Source organism: Melopsittacus undulatus, chromosome 4, assembly GCF_012275295.1.
Source record: "Melopsittacus undulatus isolate bMelUnd1 chromosome 4, bMelUnd1.mat.Z, whole genome shotgun sequence".
Taxonomy (NCBI): domain Eukaryota; kingdom Metazoa; phylum Chordata; class Aves; order Psittaciformes; family Psittaculidae; genus Melopsittacus; species Melopsittacus undulatus.
Window position 1 is genome coordinate 97,269,992 of NC_047530.1, and position 14,531 is coordinate 97,284,522.

Below are 14,531 nucleotides of genomic sequence, written 5' to 3' on the forward strand. Positions count from 1 at the left end.
TTGGAGTTGAAGTCACAGAGCCTGCATCTAACATTCCAGATCAAGGGAAACAGTACTCCCACAAATGGTGTTACTTGGGATCCTTCCAGCATTGTAACATAAAGTGTTTTAAGAATAACTATATTACAAGGATCAACTTTCATTTTCATCTCTTTGCCATCGTCTTTGTATCAAACTCCATGTTCCTAGATCTGCCTGGTTTCAAAAGCACTAGTTTTGAAATTGCTTTTGGTCTGCACCTCTGTTTCCCTGCACATGAATCACTCCTAAACAGGTCCAAGAACCTGCTACTTGCTTCCAGTTCAAACCACAGTTCAGCCAGCAGCCATGGCTGGGCAGCTTCCAGAGCAGAGTTTGTGTATTAAGAAATCAGTGATTTGCTGAAGTATCTTCCCAATATTGGGATTTAAATCCTCCCTCTCCATCCCACTTTCATCATGGCTCTAGGAAATTAGAGAGCTCAGCACACCCAGGCAGCAAAGCCACTGTGACACCTTCCTGAGCACACCAGAGTAAGCTTTGCATTGCTGCTGTTTGAGCAAGCACAATGTGAGGGCTCCGTTTTGGTTGCACAAGAAGATGAAATTGTGATGCTCAGAAATTTCCTTAATTAAATCAGTTTCACTCACAAAACTTCCTGATGTCCAACACAACAGAGTTTCAGATCCCTCATGCTGAGGTGAGGGAGTTGCCTACTGTCAGGTCTAGTGTTAACCCCAACACTTGCAGGCAGTGACCTGGAGCTTTCTGCTCTTCCCTTCATAGAAGTACATGTTTTCACACAGCAGAGCCTCTCATTTCACATCTGCCAGAGTACCTGGATTTTGGAAGGTGAGCCAGGTGTAAGTAAGAGTACAATCCGCTGCTGCTCCATGGAGGATCTGTTACTTCAGAAGGGGATCAGATATGCTTCTGAAGGTTCAGAAGAGGCAGCTGCCTCTTCCAATAACAAATGGAGCAGCTCAAAACCTCATCCCGAGTTGCAAAGAATGGAGGTAAATCAGCAAAAGACTTTTAAAGCTGCCTAATGGGGCTAATTATGTTATTTTTGTAGCAACTTCTATAACAGCATAGATGCTTCTTTCTGGGTCCAGGCGCATCATCTTGTGCACTCTCACCGTGCCACATACTTGCATTACAGAAAACAGTTTTAAAAGAAGAATTTAAGGCTGTGTTCTTATAACTCTGAACCACTTCACCTTAAACAGTGTGAGACCATCCGCAAGTCCTTCAGGAAAACCAGAAAAACTTGGTATTTCTACTAATCATAGGACTAAAAGTGTCGATTTAAAATGTTCTGGGAAAAGCTTGCAGGGTGTAATACATCCTGAAGAATGGCAGATGGGAATATGGTTCATCACTTTCAAAGGTTATTTTCAAGGATTTGACAGATGTATTCAGACATACACAAAAAAATATGATAAATACTAGTTTACAGCACAAGGCTTTCAAGCTATTTATGCATAAAGCCTCACTATTCCTGAATAAGATGTAGTCTCTAGTCAAACCAAGCTTTGTATTTAAAAGAGATTTGCCCAGTGAAGTTAAACCAATGACAACATCCAGCTACCTTACCATTTTGCTTTTTGTTCTTAATACCAGTATTAGTATGCAAGGAACACAACAGCTAGTTTGTAATGTAAGAGTGATTTATGGATCTTAAAAAAAAAGGCACTGAAGAATCATGTTAGCAAAAGCAAACCCTAAATTACCTACTTTTCAATAGCACAAGCTGAGAAAGGCAGTTTCTCAGGAGAGAAGAAACCTGGGCTAGACAGCGTGCAGCATGATAAATTTTCCTAAAGCTAGGAAATCCCTATGCATCACTCTTAAAATCAACCTAGGGCTGAACACAAAGGTTAGCAGAAATGCCTAAACTCACATGGGCTCCATTATACACCACTTACTGTAACCTACTTTTTAGTATTCAGCATTTCGCTATCAATAATGCATAACGTCAGGAGTAGTTCAACCCAAAGCACGATCGCAAGCAAGTAAACATGGGTCTCCAACATGGCCCAGCTGGAGCATGGTGCCGCTGCTGAATCTGCCTCTTGTCCCTGTGAAGGGACAGCAGGACAGAGCTGCCAGAGCTGTCCTTGTGTTTATCAGGAGCTGGGGACTTGCCTCCTCTGTGAAGGGAGAGCTGACGGCTGCAGAGAATGAGAGCAAGAATAAGTTCCTACCTTGACTCATTGCTAAGTGCTCAATGAACAAGCCTACATCACTTTCTTTTTTTTCCCTGAGAGGATGTTAATTCTTCACCGGATGAATTATTTACCATTAAAGAAATTAAGGTGGCCAGTAGGGAAGAGCAAATGAGAGTACAGGAGTTCAGGAGGCCAGGCTGCTACGAGACAGCATTTCAGCTTTCACATGTGCTCCCCGCCCAGCTGCTAAAGCAGCTTTACCACAATCCTATTTCAGAGAAGAACCAGAGTACAGCAACTCCAAAGCTTGATCCTTCAGCCAGAATTGGCTTTACATTTTCACTTCCCTGCAGCTCTTGATCTGTGACAGTTTGCATTTCATAACCTCAGTGTGGCCACTCAGGAAGCACACCACAAACAACAGAATTGGAACCCCTTAAAGTTTTTCACAACAAAATTTATTAGAAGAATAGTGGTTTTGAAAAGTCTAGCATCCAGTGAAAACTACCATACACAACGTTACAGCTGGGAATGTGTTTCCAAAATGACATGGTCAAATAATACAATGGAGCCATTAAATCTTACACATGCACAACAAGAGAATTAGCGCTTTGACATACAATGCAAAAAAATAAATGGACCACATGAAATAAAAATTTAAAAGTACTTATCACATACATTAAGACACAGCTTATTTAGTCCAGTCAAAAAATCAGAACTGCATTAAAAAAAATTAATGTAGTGCAATCAAACCAAAAACCTTAATTTGTGATCGTAAGTGCTCTACTACATAAAACATTGATCATAGCAAGGAACAAAAAAATTCAAATCACACAGTACAAAAAAAATCTGTAAATAAATATAAACTACAGTACAAGAGAAATATTAAATTATACAATTCCGTCAAACTGTAAACAGTATATTGAAATGAGGTCCATAAGAGTAAAGGGGGGGGTTCCTGTTTTATTTCTTTTTCCCATGACACTTGAACTTCTAGAGGTCAGAGAGAAATGCCATTTTCCATACTCTTCAAAGACTATGGGTTACATAAATAGAAAGAGAAGACTTTTTAAGATGTAAAGTGTCAAATAATAAAGCAGAGGTGTTGCTGACTCGCGACTGCCAACAGATCCCTGCGAGAGCAGAGCAGCAGATTTCAAGGTTCGCCTCCTCGCGAGCGCAGCACTGGGGCCCATCACTACAGATGTTAAGTGCCAACACGTCCCGAATTAGTGCTCAGCATTAGAGAGGAGACACCTGCTGAGGGCCTGGTCCTACCGATTAGGTGGAAGCGATTACGCACACCGTTAGGGATTACTTGGACCTCTGCTCATTATCTGACAGGTTTACAACGCTTGTCATACAAACACCAACTTTGGCAGAACAATTACTAATAAACTCAAAGCACTCCCGGCCCATTGGTTTCCATCACAGTGGCCAGTGCACAGAATTCTCTAAGGACATTGCATAACTAGAGTGTAGAGGTCAGACAGCCAAGGACCCGTGCTTGAGGTTAGAAGTAGTTATGGTGAGAGAGAAGCAAGAGCCACGTTAAGAAGCTGCCTCTGCTGTTCACAGAAGCAGTTGGGAATGTATTTCATTTTTAGCTGCGCTGGCTAGTAGTGGCATTTTAAAATATATAAGTTTAAGATAACATATATACTATATATGTATATAATATAATACATATTATATAATATACATAGGAATTTCTTACAATACATACCAGGAACCCCCACGCGATCTGCTCAGTAGTAATAACTGAATATACAGAATGCCACTATAAGTGTCTGAGGCACTGTGTGCTGGAGAGTAAATATGCAGCTTTAAAATCCGTTTGGCTGAGTTATACCTGGATACCTGAACTGAGTTTTAAGTTGACATTCATCAAGGATGTGCTATCAGCACGTCAAAAGAAAAGCAAAACAAAATACAAGTCACTGCTAGGTTTAAGAAGAGAGTACAAGTACCTGAATTGAGTGAGGATAGTGTGTAAACTGTCCCTGAGGGTTTTTAAACAGTGTGTGTACAAGTTGGATTCCTAAGAACATTAGTTTAAACTTACATTGCGGACTGATAAAATACCAATGTCTGACAATTTAACAAGTGGAGGTTAGAAAGAGTTATGAGCAAACACTCAAAACATATTTTATACATTTTAAAGCAGCAGTAAGCTGCTGTAAGCATACATCCCATCAGTACAAGCAACACATGGGACTCAGATAAAGGTTTCTATTTGCAAAAAGCCCATCATATATTGATAAGTAAAGAATATTCACCTGCTAAATTAGAATGCACCTAGTTACAGACTAGCAATTCAAGATTAATTTCTTTAATCAAATACTTTGCTATACTTTGCTATTACATACTAAAATTCCTTAAGCTCACTAATGCTGGTATTCTAATCTATTCTTTTTAAATGTTCCCCCTTCATTTAAGAATATACCATTCCACAACTTAAACATTAAGATCCATTTTCAGTCCTCAGATGTAAAAAGCATGTCAATGAGTTTATATTAAAAATTTACATGGTAAAAAGGCTTGAATTTCAGCCAGAGATTCTAAATACTACTCATTCCCTGAAGGCATAAGGGAGAAAGAATCCCTACCCATTTTTCTTGTGATATAGTTTTCAAACTGAACATTAAACAATGGTCCAAAATGATTTTTCGGTTTGGGAAACTTCCCTTTCCCTACCCATCATCCCAGATTCCAAATGTCAAGCCATGAGATGGCCTACCGAAATGATTAGTTAAAAACATCAGGCATGTATATATACATCCCCTGCCTGAACTTCCCAATATTTTGTTGTACTAGTCTTTAAAAGACAGATTAGTATCCCAAGAGAACTTGTGATCTGACCTGAAAAGCCGTTAATGATCCTAGATTGTACATTTAAGATATCTCATAACCTGAAGACCAGATTTAATTAAGACTCTGGCATTGTAACAGAAAAAGTGCTGCAGTTATTTATCCCTTTTCTGGTACTTTAGAATAGGTCAGACAAGTGCTTTTTATAGTGACAGTAAAGTTTACATCCTTTCATGCAGGCATAAAAAATAGTATCTGCAAAAATATCTGAGAAATGTAGCACCAAGTAGTTGAAAACCTGTATTAGTGGCTGTGGTAGCGTCTTCATTATTTCCAAGTAGGAAATAAAAACATCAAATTAGGCTGTACTAGGTGATGACTACAGAAATTGTTTCCTGACACTAACTTTTCCTGCTCCAGTCAGAATGAAGTCTGGGTCCTAATCCCTGCTCCATAAAGTAGTTATCATCTGGAGTTACTCTAAATGATATTACCAAATCAGTAGCAACAAGCACAGGGGCAGGGATGTTTGTTTTTAAGAAGTTGAATGAAATGCCCTGGACAGGCTGGAAAAATCCTTCCTCCTATTATGTGGCCCAGTAAAATTGCTTCTCCTACTGGACTAAGACATTTTTGTGAGGATTAAATAAAGCTTTCTGAATAGGAAGGTTTTCATGACAATACCTGAATATAGGCATAATTCAGTAGGACATGAGCTCTAAAACTGCTGCTCTAATACTGGTATAGAGACTTGGCCCCAGTCAAAGCAAGAACAGGAGAGAGGGAGAGAGATGGACACTGGAATGCTGTTACTGTTTTTTCTGGTATACGTGGAGTGGATCTACAGACCATTTTGAGTCTACAATATCTCTCCGCTTAGTGATCATCACAGTACATCATGTTTACATGCTGGATAATTTGAAATGAGTAACTGTAGTGGTTATTTTCTTTGCTACACCTATCAGAACTGCGTATGACCAGCAGTGCAGATTTTCAGGTTTCTGAAGTTTTCAGCATAGTTTGAGATCAAGTGGAAACCTTTATAGTACCAAAACTAGGTACAGCTTTTTAAACCAGTATTAGTCAATATTATCGCCTGGTGCCAAGAAAAAGCAACATTGACCTAGACTGAAATTACAGTTCATTTCTGAAACATTTCTGAGGAAAACCTATAAGTTTCTGATCCTCATGCAAATGAGGGAAACAATCATTCCCATTCTACCTCTAACATTTGGCAGAGAATTTAACCTATTTAAAATATTGTGACAAAGCTTTCAGTACAGGTTAATAATTTTGCCTTCATAAGAGTTTGGACTGCAACAAGTGTATGCATTCTTACACTGAAGAGTTAAAATTTTGTCTTCACTGAAGAAAGAGCTCTTTACATTACAGATGTAGCCACACTGTGTTTGAGAAACAAGGGAACAGCAAAGTGTTCCCTTCACTCCTTGGACACTATGTTCATCTCCTAAGACTCAAGGACATCTTAAAAGCATTACTCCAAAGTAAACTGGAAAGAAGCACACGGTAATTCCAGTTTTTCCTGTATAACAATTGCTGCAGATGATATAAAAAGCAAGACAATAAGAACTAAAATAAGTTGTTCCAATCTATGCAAAGCTTACTCAACCCTAAAGCCCCTGAATCACTTTGCCAGCTTCTGCAAACTTCCAGGGGAAGGCAATGTACTCTCGGGTTCTCATGAAAGAAGTATTTAGACTCACATGTCAGCCTGACACAAGACAAAGCACAGACTGGTCTGCTCTACCTGGTCTAAACACATGTGCAGTTGCCTCCCATGTTTAGAAATATCCTTGAGCATTGGAAAGCTCTACAAAAAGAGGTGGTATAGGAGTTGTGTGAGAACACAGAAGCAGAAGGTGCTCCCTTACTAGAGGCACTACCTTACCTGTATACCTGCATTGTTAAAAGTAATTTGTTTTCCAATAGCAATGAAAATTCAGTGTTTGACTTCAGGTCTAGCAATAGGGTTGGTAATGCAAGCATCAAATGATGAGTTCTGCAACAAGAAGCAAAGCAAAGCAAAGCATACCTGTTTGCTTATGCAGCAACATCTCCTGTGCAACAGGGGAATAAAAAAAAAAGAGAAATTCTAAAGGAAACTGTCTTAAGCCTTTAAGAAAAAAAAGCAGGGAATGACTGGAGAATAAAGTATCCTTTGACATAAATAAAACCAAGTCCAGAAACGTGTCCCTACTAATATCTAACTGGAAACGTTCAACTCTATAGCTGTACTCAAGCATTACGGCCACAATAATGCCTACAACACTGTGGAATGAGGATCCAGCTGGCTGAAAGTGAGGTAATAGTTTGTAATAGGTCAGAGTTCTAAAAAAGCACTTTTACATCTTACAAGTCCAAATAAAAGAAAAGGACACATTTCATACATGTTGGGCTTTCTCACCAGAACTGTACGATAATTAACTCCACACCAGGACCCCTACCACACTAAGCCTTACTCATCTTCAATTATATGCTGCAGCAAAGATTTACCAAGCAACACCTAAACTTCAGTACAATATGAAACTTGATTCTTAAAACTTTATACACACAAAATATAAAATTACTTTTCTAGGATGGGGTAGGGGAGAGGGATTCTCCTTCATGATACTTGGACTGAAAAACTAGTTTTCAGAGACTGCCACAAATAGTATTCACAGTTTCTCGCTGTCAGGCTTTTTCAGCTACATCAACGTAGTACACAACAATACTGTTAAATCCAATAACTACATCGGATGGACGTTCTCGGGAATAAGAGAAAACTAGTGACGAAAAATACCCGAAATGCCTCCTCCTAATGACGTCTCGATTTTTACAGGGTTGCAGTTTGTCTATGTTACACGTTAATGCGATCTCAAAAGAGCAGCAGGAGAAAGATTTTAAACCTTCTCTCCTGTCCAAGTGATCCAAGTAACATAAGCATCCACTTACCAGAAATAACATGAGAAACGAGGCTTTTGTTACAAAGACAGCAGTGAACCACACCTTCCCACACCAAAATATGGTCAACCAGGGATTCTGGCCATGCAAACTGCTGGTCAGCAGGAAATCAAGCATGCTAATGGACAAACATTAATTCCAATCATATATTTAAAATGATCGCAAATACTACTAGTTAGCTACACTGAAAGCGCCTGTAAAAAATACGTAGTGAGAAAGGAAACAGAACATCAGTGATCACTGCAGCACTTCGAGTGATACTAGCCTTACGTGATGAATCACCTCAGAGAAAATACATTAGATGGGACTTTGAAACAAAAAAAAGGTAACATTAAAAGGTGCACCTGAATATTACAGACTAAATTTACAAAACCTACAATAAGGTAAAATATATATCTTTTGAATATTCAGCAGCTTTTTTTTAAATTTGTTTTTATTTTTTGAGAGGCTCATGAAATTTTAAAAAGGGACCACTAACTAATCTCAACCATGCTTCACAAAACAATAATGGCTATTTCATATTGCAGTTACCAATGTAATGCAATTAGTGCTTAAAAAATAATCTACACTTCTTTTTTTTTCTTTTTTTTTTCCTTTTCAAACAGAGACCTTTGGAGGAAATATGGTTGTTCAAAAGCTTCTCGAAAAAGAAGGATTACCTGAATAGTAGAGTTATCACAGATCAAGTGTTGTGTTTAAAAGCTTTGCAGACATGAGTATTACAATCTTCAGGTCTCAGGACATTTAAACTGAGAAAGTTACGCGTTTGGTTTGTTGTTGTTTTTTTGTCTTTTTAAATCCACTTTCTAACCAAAGCAAATAAAGAGTACTCAAGTTCTCACTATCTATTTACAATTCTTAGCCTACAGTCTGAAATGACAAGACAAATTCTCTTTTAAAACTGCAGCATTAAAGGGTAGGCACACCATTCTTCTGCTGCACGATTGTCACCCACTTAAACATACACATACAAAATATTTAGGTTAGTAAAATGAGCACTCCACATACACTACAGTGACAAGGTTTATAAAACTTAACTCATGTCGTTTAAATAAAGACAACTACAAAAGGTTAAACCTCTCTGAACAGTAAAACTGTGTTAGGTTTTTTTTCTTTAAACTTGCAGCAAACTTTCTACCATAACCTCCAACAGCAGATGAAACCACACGTTTAACTGCGCCTTTATTGCAATCACCAGCTAAACTGGAACATATTGCAGAATTTATATACTGCTACTGAGCTTTAAACTGCTTTAAATACCAAGATGACAACTAGAAAGCTACGAGGAACCAGGAGTTTGAGTACTAAAATATATTAAGTAAACAAAATCAAAGTGTACTTGGGGCCAAGTGCCCAGTCCGTTTCAAGAATGAGCAGTGCATATTTAAAATGACAGCAATGGTGTGCCTAACCTTTGAAAATATGAAGTTGCTGGGGAGGGGGAGAGAGAATCAACTGTTCCAGAAGTCAGTCAGCATCCCTACAGCTATTTAGGCCACCCTCCCATGAACTTTGAGAAATCACTTTCAATCACTGACATCACTTAATGCTCTCACACAAAAACTCTAATGCTTCTTTTGGTTGTGCAAATGGGGTAAAAAAACCAAACCAAAACAAATGGTAATTCTATCTACCTTTTGCACAGGTTAAGACCAAATTGTTTCTACCTGAAGAACCAGCAATTCTGATTTGGTCATACTGTGGTAAGTCCAGTAAGCTCCACCCAGTTACTGACCACTCCTGCAGAAAGTATCAAAGATAAAAGTTCTGTACAAAACTTATCCTGGATCTCCATATATCATATGATAATGATATAATTGTATTGAAAAAACTGGACTTGTGGTTTACGGAGTGCTTTTATGGTGTCTAAATGCTTATTCTAGCATGTAATAAACCACTATCAAAATAGATTAAATAAAAACAACAACAAAAAAAGCAGGATTTGGATTAATTCCTGCTACTGGCAACTGTAATATTTAAAAAGGAAACACCCATTCACTGAGTGTTCGACCCTGACAGTATTACAGATAGATATGATGCAGAGCCTGAATTAGATCAGGCTACCAGTGTTTTACTTCTTCCCTGAACATTAACAAGCTCCTTCACTAATGTAGATATTTGGGCAGACTACTGAGGTTGTAACGTTTGAGATCACCGTTTTGTGGGCTTTTTTTTCTTTTTTTTCCCGTTTTTTGCAATATCACAGTAGTTTGTTACACAAATCCCCCTTCCCCAGATTAGAGTCATTTGAACTACTTGTTGGAACCACATAGTTTAGTAAACTCAGAATCAAGTTTGTAAAAAGCATAAAGGTCACACAAAGAACCATAGTTCTGTTATAATGAGGCATACCCTAATACATCATTTAGTGTACCCTGACTGCTCCTGACTGTGAGAAGCTTGTCTTCCGTGAGATAAGGCTACATCCTCAAGCAGGTGAGTCTAAATATCACCCTTCAAAAATATCAAACAAAATTACAGCAAAGGTAGTGTTACAAATAATTAACTGACGTATTCTGAAGGTAGTGTATGTAAGTTTTCCCTTCCCTCCCCCTCCCTCCCCCCCCCGGGTGAGCACTAAGCAGACAGTGAATGGCAAGTATGTTCAATTTATAAAGAAAATAGTGGAGAGCCTAATTAGACCCAATTGATTATCCTCCTAGTAAGGAAATCTCTGAGTTCAAGCGAGGTACCATTCCTAAACAACCTGATTTAGCTTAAATCTTTCAATCAACTGGATCAAAGAAAAAGAGGGAGAAAAAGATTTCTGAGACGTTTTGAAGAATGACAGTCTGATTCTCATTTGAAAAATGCCTGGTTTTAGGAAAGTATCAGTTTAACAAAGTGGACTTTTTTCTATGAAGGCAGACAGGAAAAATCCAACACCAGAAGTTCAGGCAGGCTCTACAGGCAAGATGTCCACTTCCACAGATCTGCATTCTTTGTGAGGTAACTCAACTCTCTATTACAGAGAAACATGCAAAAAGCAAAAGAAAAAGGAAAAAAAAAAAAAGAAAAAAAGAAAAAAAAGAGGGTAGTGGGCAGGTGAAGGAGGGAAACTGCACCATACCGGGCTAGAAAAATTTACAAATGTGACATTCAGAGCACACCTTTCACCTGTGTCCACACAAGTCTATGCTAAACTGCAAAGGAAAGAGCTTTGCAGCAAATAGAAGAATCAGGTGCACTCAGTGGTGGTTGAACTATGCAGTAGTGCTCACCCAGTTTGCAAAGTAATTGGCACTCTACAATATCCCTACTCATCTTTCAATTCATTTGCACTTTGTGCTGCTTCTCCCTGGGGATCTAATTCAATCTTTACTGAAACATCCTGCCCCTCCGACCTCATTAATTTCATTTTTTTCTTTGGAGGGTTTTTCAAAGTGCCCAGCCTCTCTTTAACTTTGTACTCCAGTGTACTGTGGGGGATCCCATAAATACTCTGAGCTTTGGAAACACTCATTTTCCCGCTCATAACCACAGAGATTGCTTCCTCCAGTATCTCGCTGTTGTACTGTCTGTATCTCCCTCTTTTCTTCCTAGGTTGCTTAGAGCCAGGATCTCCCTCTTGATCTGAGGTGGGATATGGCTGTCCAGAGGTAGACTGTTCAGCATCTGAGCCCCAGGAATCTGGTCCAGCATCCAGCAGACTTCTCCTGTTCTGTTTTGGAAGGATAGCCCTTAACTTTTTGCTAAGCGCGCTCTCCGTTTGTGAACCCATTACCAAAGAGCTATAGCTGTACTGGTCACCAGAGCGGGACTCCCATGAAAGGTCCATGCCTCGAACTTGTGGTATCTTTAAATCCACAGGAGACGAATGGCTCATGTCCTTTTTCCCATCCTGTTTAGTTTGAAGTGCCATTTTTTGAAAGGCAGAGTTTTCTGTAAGAAAAGGAAGGTCACTGATGTTGCTGAGTGCACCATTTCCCCTGAATTTCATGCGGCTGAAATTGAATTCGTAGTGTGGTTTTGCCCAAGAAGCCTCCCTGGATAATATTAAGTGCTGTCCATGATTCTGTAGTCCGGATGGCCCATGGCTGGCAGCCGTAGAAAACTGGTTTCTGCTCAGCAGTTCTTCACTAATCTGGAGTGATCGAGCCAGCGGTACTTTAAGAGATGTGGAGTGGCCATAACCTTCCCTGGTTCCATCCTGCAAGCTTCTTGGAGGTACCCCATCACCACTCTGTAGTCCCTCCGGATGGTGCTGGCTGGGTCTCCCAGGTCGCCTAATTGGATGGAAGGAAACTGATGTGAGCAGGACTTGCACAGGTAGGGAGGGATGGGTGAGGGGGCCACTCCTTTATTAGAAGGCCTTGCTTGGGTAACATCACTTTTTGTGTTATTTATTTTTTCTCTAAATTTGTATTTATTTTTTTATTTTATTTTAATTTTTTTTTTTAAGTCTCAGCATCAGTCAGTTTTAAAACTTGTTCACAAAAAAAAAAAGAGAAGCTTTTTGGGCAAAGAAAAATGAAACCTGTTGGCTGGTCTCTGGTTGGGTTCACAAATTCTCGGAGTAGAAAAGACTTCGCGCAAGCGTCTGCAAATAGCACCTTAATTACAAAGTAGTAATCAATCGCCATAGAGCTACACACAACTGTGTTACTGGTGTGACGTTACCACTAAACAAGTACAGTAATAAAAGAGTAAGCCAAAGTGCAACATATTCAACATGCAAATATGACTGCCACCCGCAGTATCTACACATAGGTGGAAACATTAGATATGTTCGCTTATACCGTATTGAAGAATTACTGCTCAGGGTAAAGAAAAAAAATGCTTAGCATGCCTCAAAGGTATTTGCTTGACTTTCATTAAGCACCAAATAAGAAAGCTGGGATACTGCAGATCACAAAGAAAAACACTGCATTACACTAGACTTACCAAATAGCTCTCATAACCAATTGCATATATACATGTCCCTGATTCTCATTTGATGTATAGCATGGCTAGGAAAAGAAATCCAAGTCCCAACTGTCATCCATATCAAGGGTTAACAGCAAAAAAAGCAGTGTGTACTTTTACCATTTTCCTTTTGTCACAAATGTTGTACGACACAAAGGACTACTACTGCAGACAGACATGTATTTGGGTTTTTTGCTAGCTTACCCCTCTCTAGAAACTAAGTCACACTAATCCACCTCCAAACTTCTCCACGTTCAACATATCGATCAACAAAGAGACTAGCAAGCGATTCTCTTTTCATGCTCTGGGACACTACAGTGGTGTAAAGCCCTCTAGCTAAAGTCAGCATTATTTAAGGGTAGGATACACACTATTGAAAAGCTACATTATTTTAATCCTAGTGTGTTAAAAAGCAGAGTCTTAGGAGAAAAGACATCCACTGAAAAGGACCTGGCACGTAACATACACTGTGCCTGGCATGTATGCTGCTGGCTTCTTTCCAGTAAGCAGCAGGTCATAGTGGAAATGGGCAACAAAGAGTCAACAAGGATTTCAGAACAAAATCCAGAAGTGAATGAAAGTTTACTATTCCAGAGAACTCTCTCAAACAACGTGCATCCTCTGCTCCATCCACAGCATGTATCAGCATCTGAATGCACACCAGTGGTTCTACACCTAAATAAAGGTCATTTTGCCAGGTCCCTAGGACAGAGGTTCATACCTGATATGACTGACACTAAAAGACTGCAGTCAGCCTCATGTACAAGTAACCACATGTGCCCATATGCCGCATCCTCTCAGGACCCACATACTGCTCAGGGCAGTACTAGGTGCTGGCCCTGCACCCCTGCGTGCTGGACTTTGTCTCTCACTTGACACACCAACAACGGAACAAACAACACAGAGCTGTGATTGCTTCTGCTGCCTTCCTAGGAAAATAGAGCTGGAAATAACTTGTCCAGCATTGAAAGAGAAAAGCTGGTGGGGAAAGTTTATGCTAAAGAATTGTGAAAAAGTATTAAGACTAACTTTTCAACAAGGATTGAAGTATTTTACTAATAAAACTATTAAATGTCTCAAGTCTGAGAGTAATATTTTTCCAAGAAGAAATTCAGAAGTTAGATCAGTTAGATCAGTGGGGGGGTGTTAGTTTAAAATTTCAAGTTTTTCAAAGGCTAAATCCACCAGTTAAATAGCAGTTTAAACCATACACTGTTTCTGTACTTCACTAAAAAAGTGACTTGCTCACAGTAGCTTCAAGATAAAATTCTCCCATCAACACCCAAAATCCCTCTTACTCCCAGTCAGCCTCTCCAGTACAAGTGACTCAATCCTAACTAAGAGTAAAGGGTTTCTATATGTATGCAAAAGTGACCAAGAGAAATATAAAAGCTAGAAGAAACTTTATATACCATTCTTTCACAGCCTGAACTAATGAAGGCACGAGTACTACACCACATATTTCATAATTATTGTTTTAAACTTGTTCAGTGCTACGGTAGAATCACAAATCCAAAATGCCATGTTTAAAGTCTTCTGAGCTACCAGACTCCCTCCCCCAGCCGCTTTAGGTTGTGATTTATGGCAGGAAGTATTTACAAAAAGCATGCAGTGATTCAAACCTTTTAATTCAACTTGGTTCATCACTCAGATCATTGCTACCCTAATATAAACCTGTTAGCTGACTTTCTTCTTAGTGGAACA

General features: G+C 39.2%; 1 protein-coding gene across 1 annotated transcript in view; it reads right to left on the reverse strand.

The window, feature by feature from the left end:
- The window catches only part of LCOR (ligand dependent nuclear receptor corepressor), a 48,741-nt gene that overhangs the window by 15,881 nt on the left and 18,329 nt on the right, over positions 1–14,531 (reverse strand). The gene's annotated exons all lie outside the window — the stretch shown is intronic.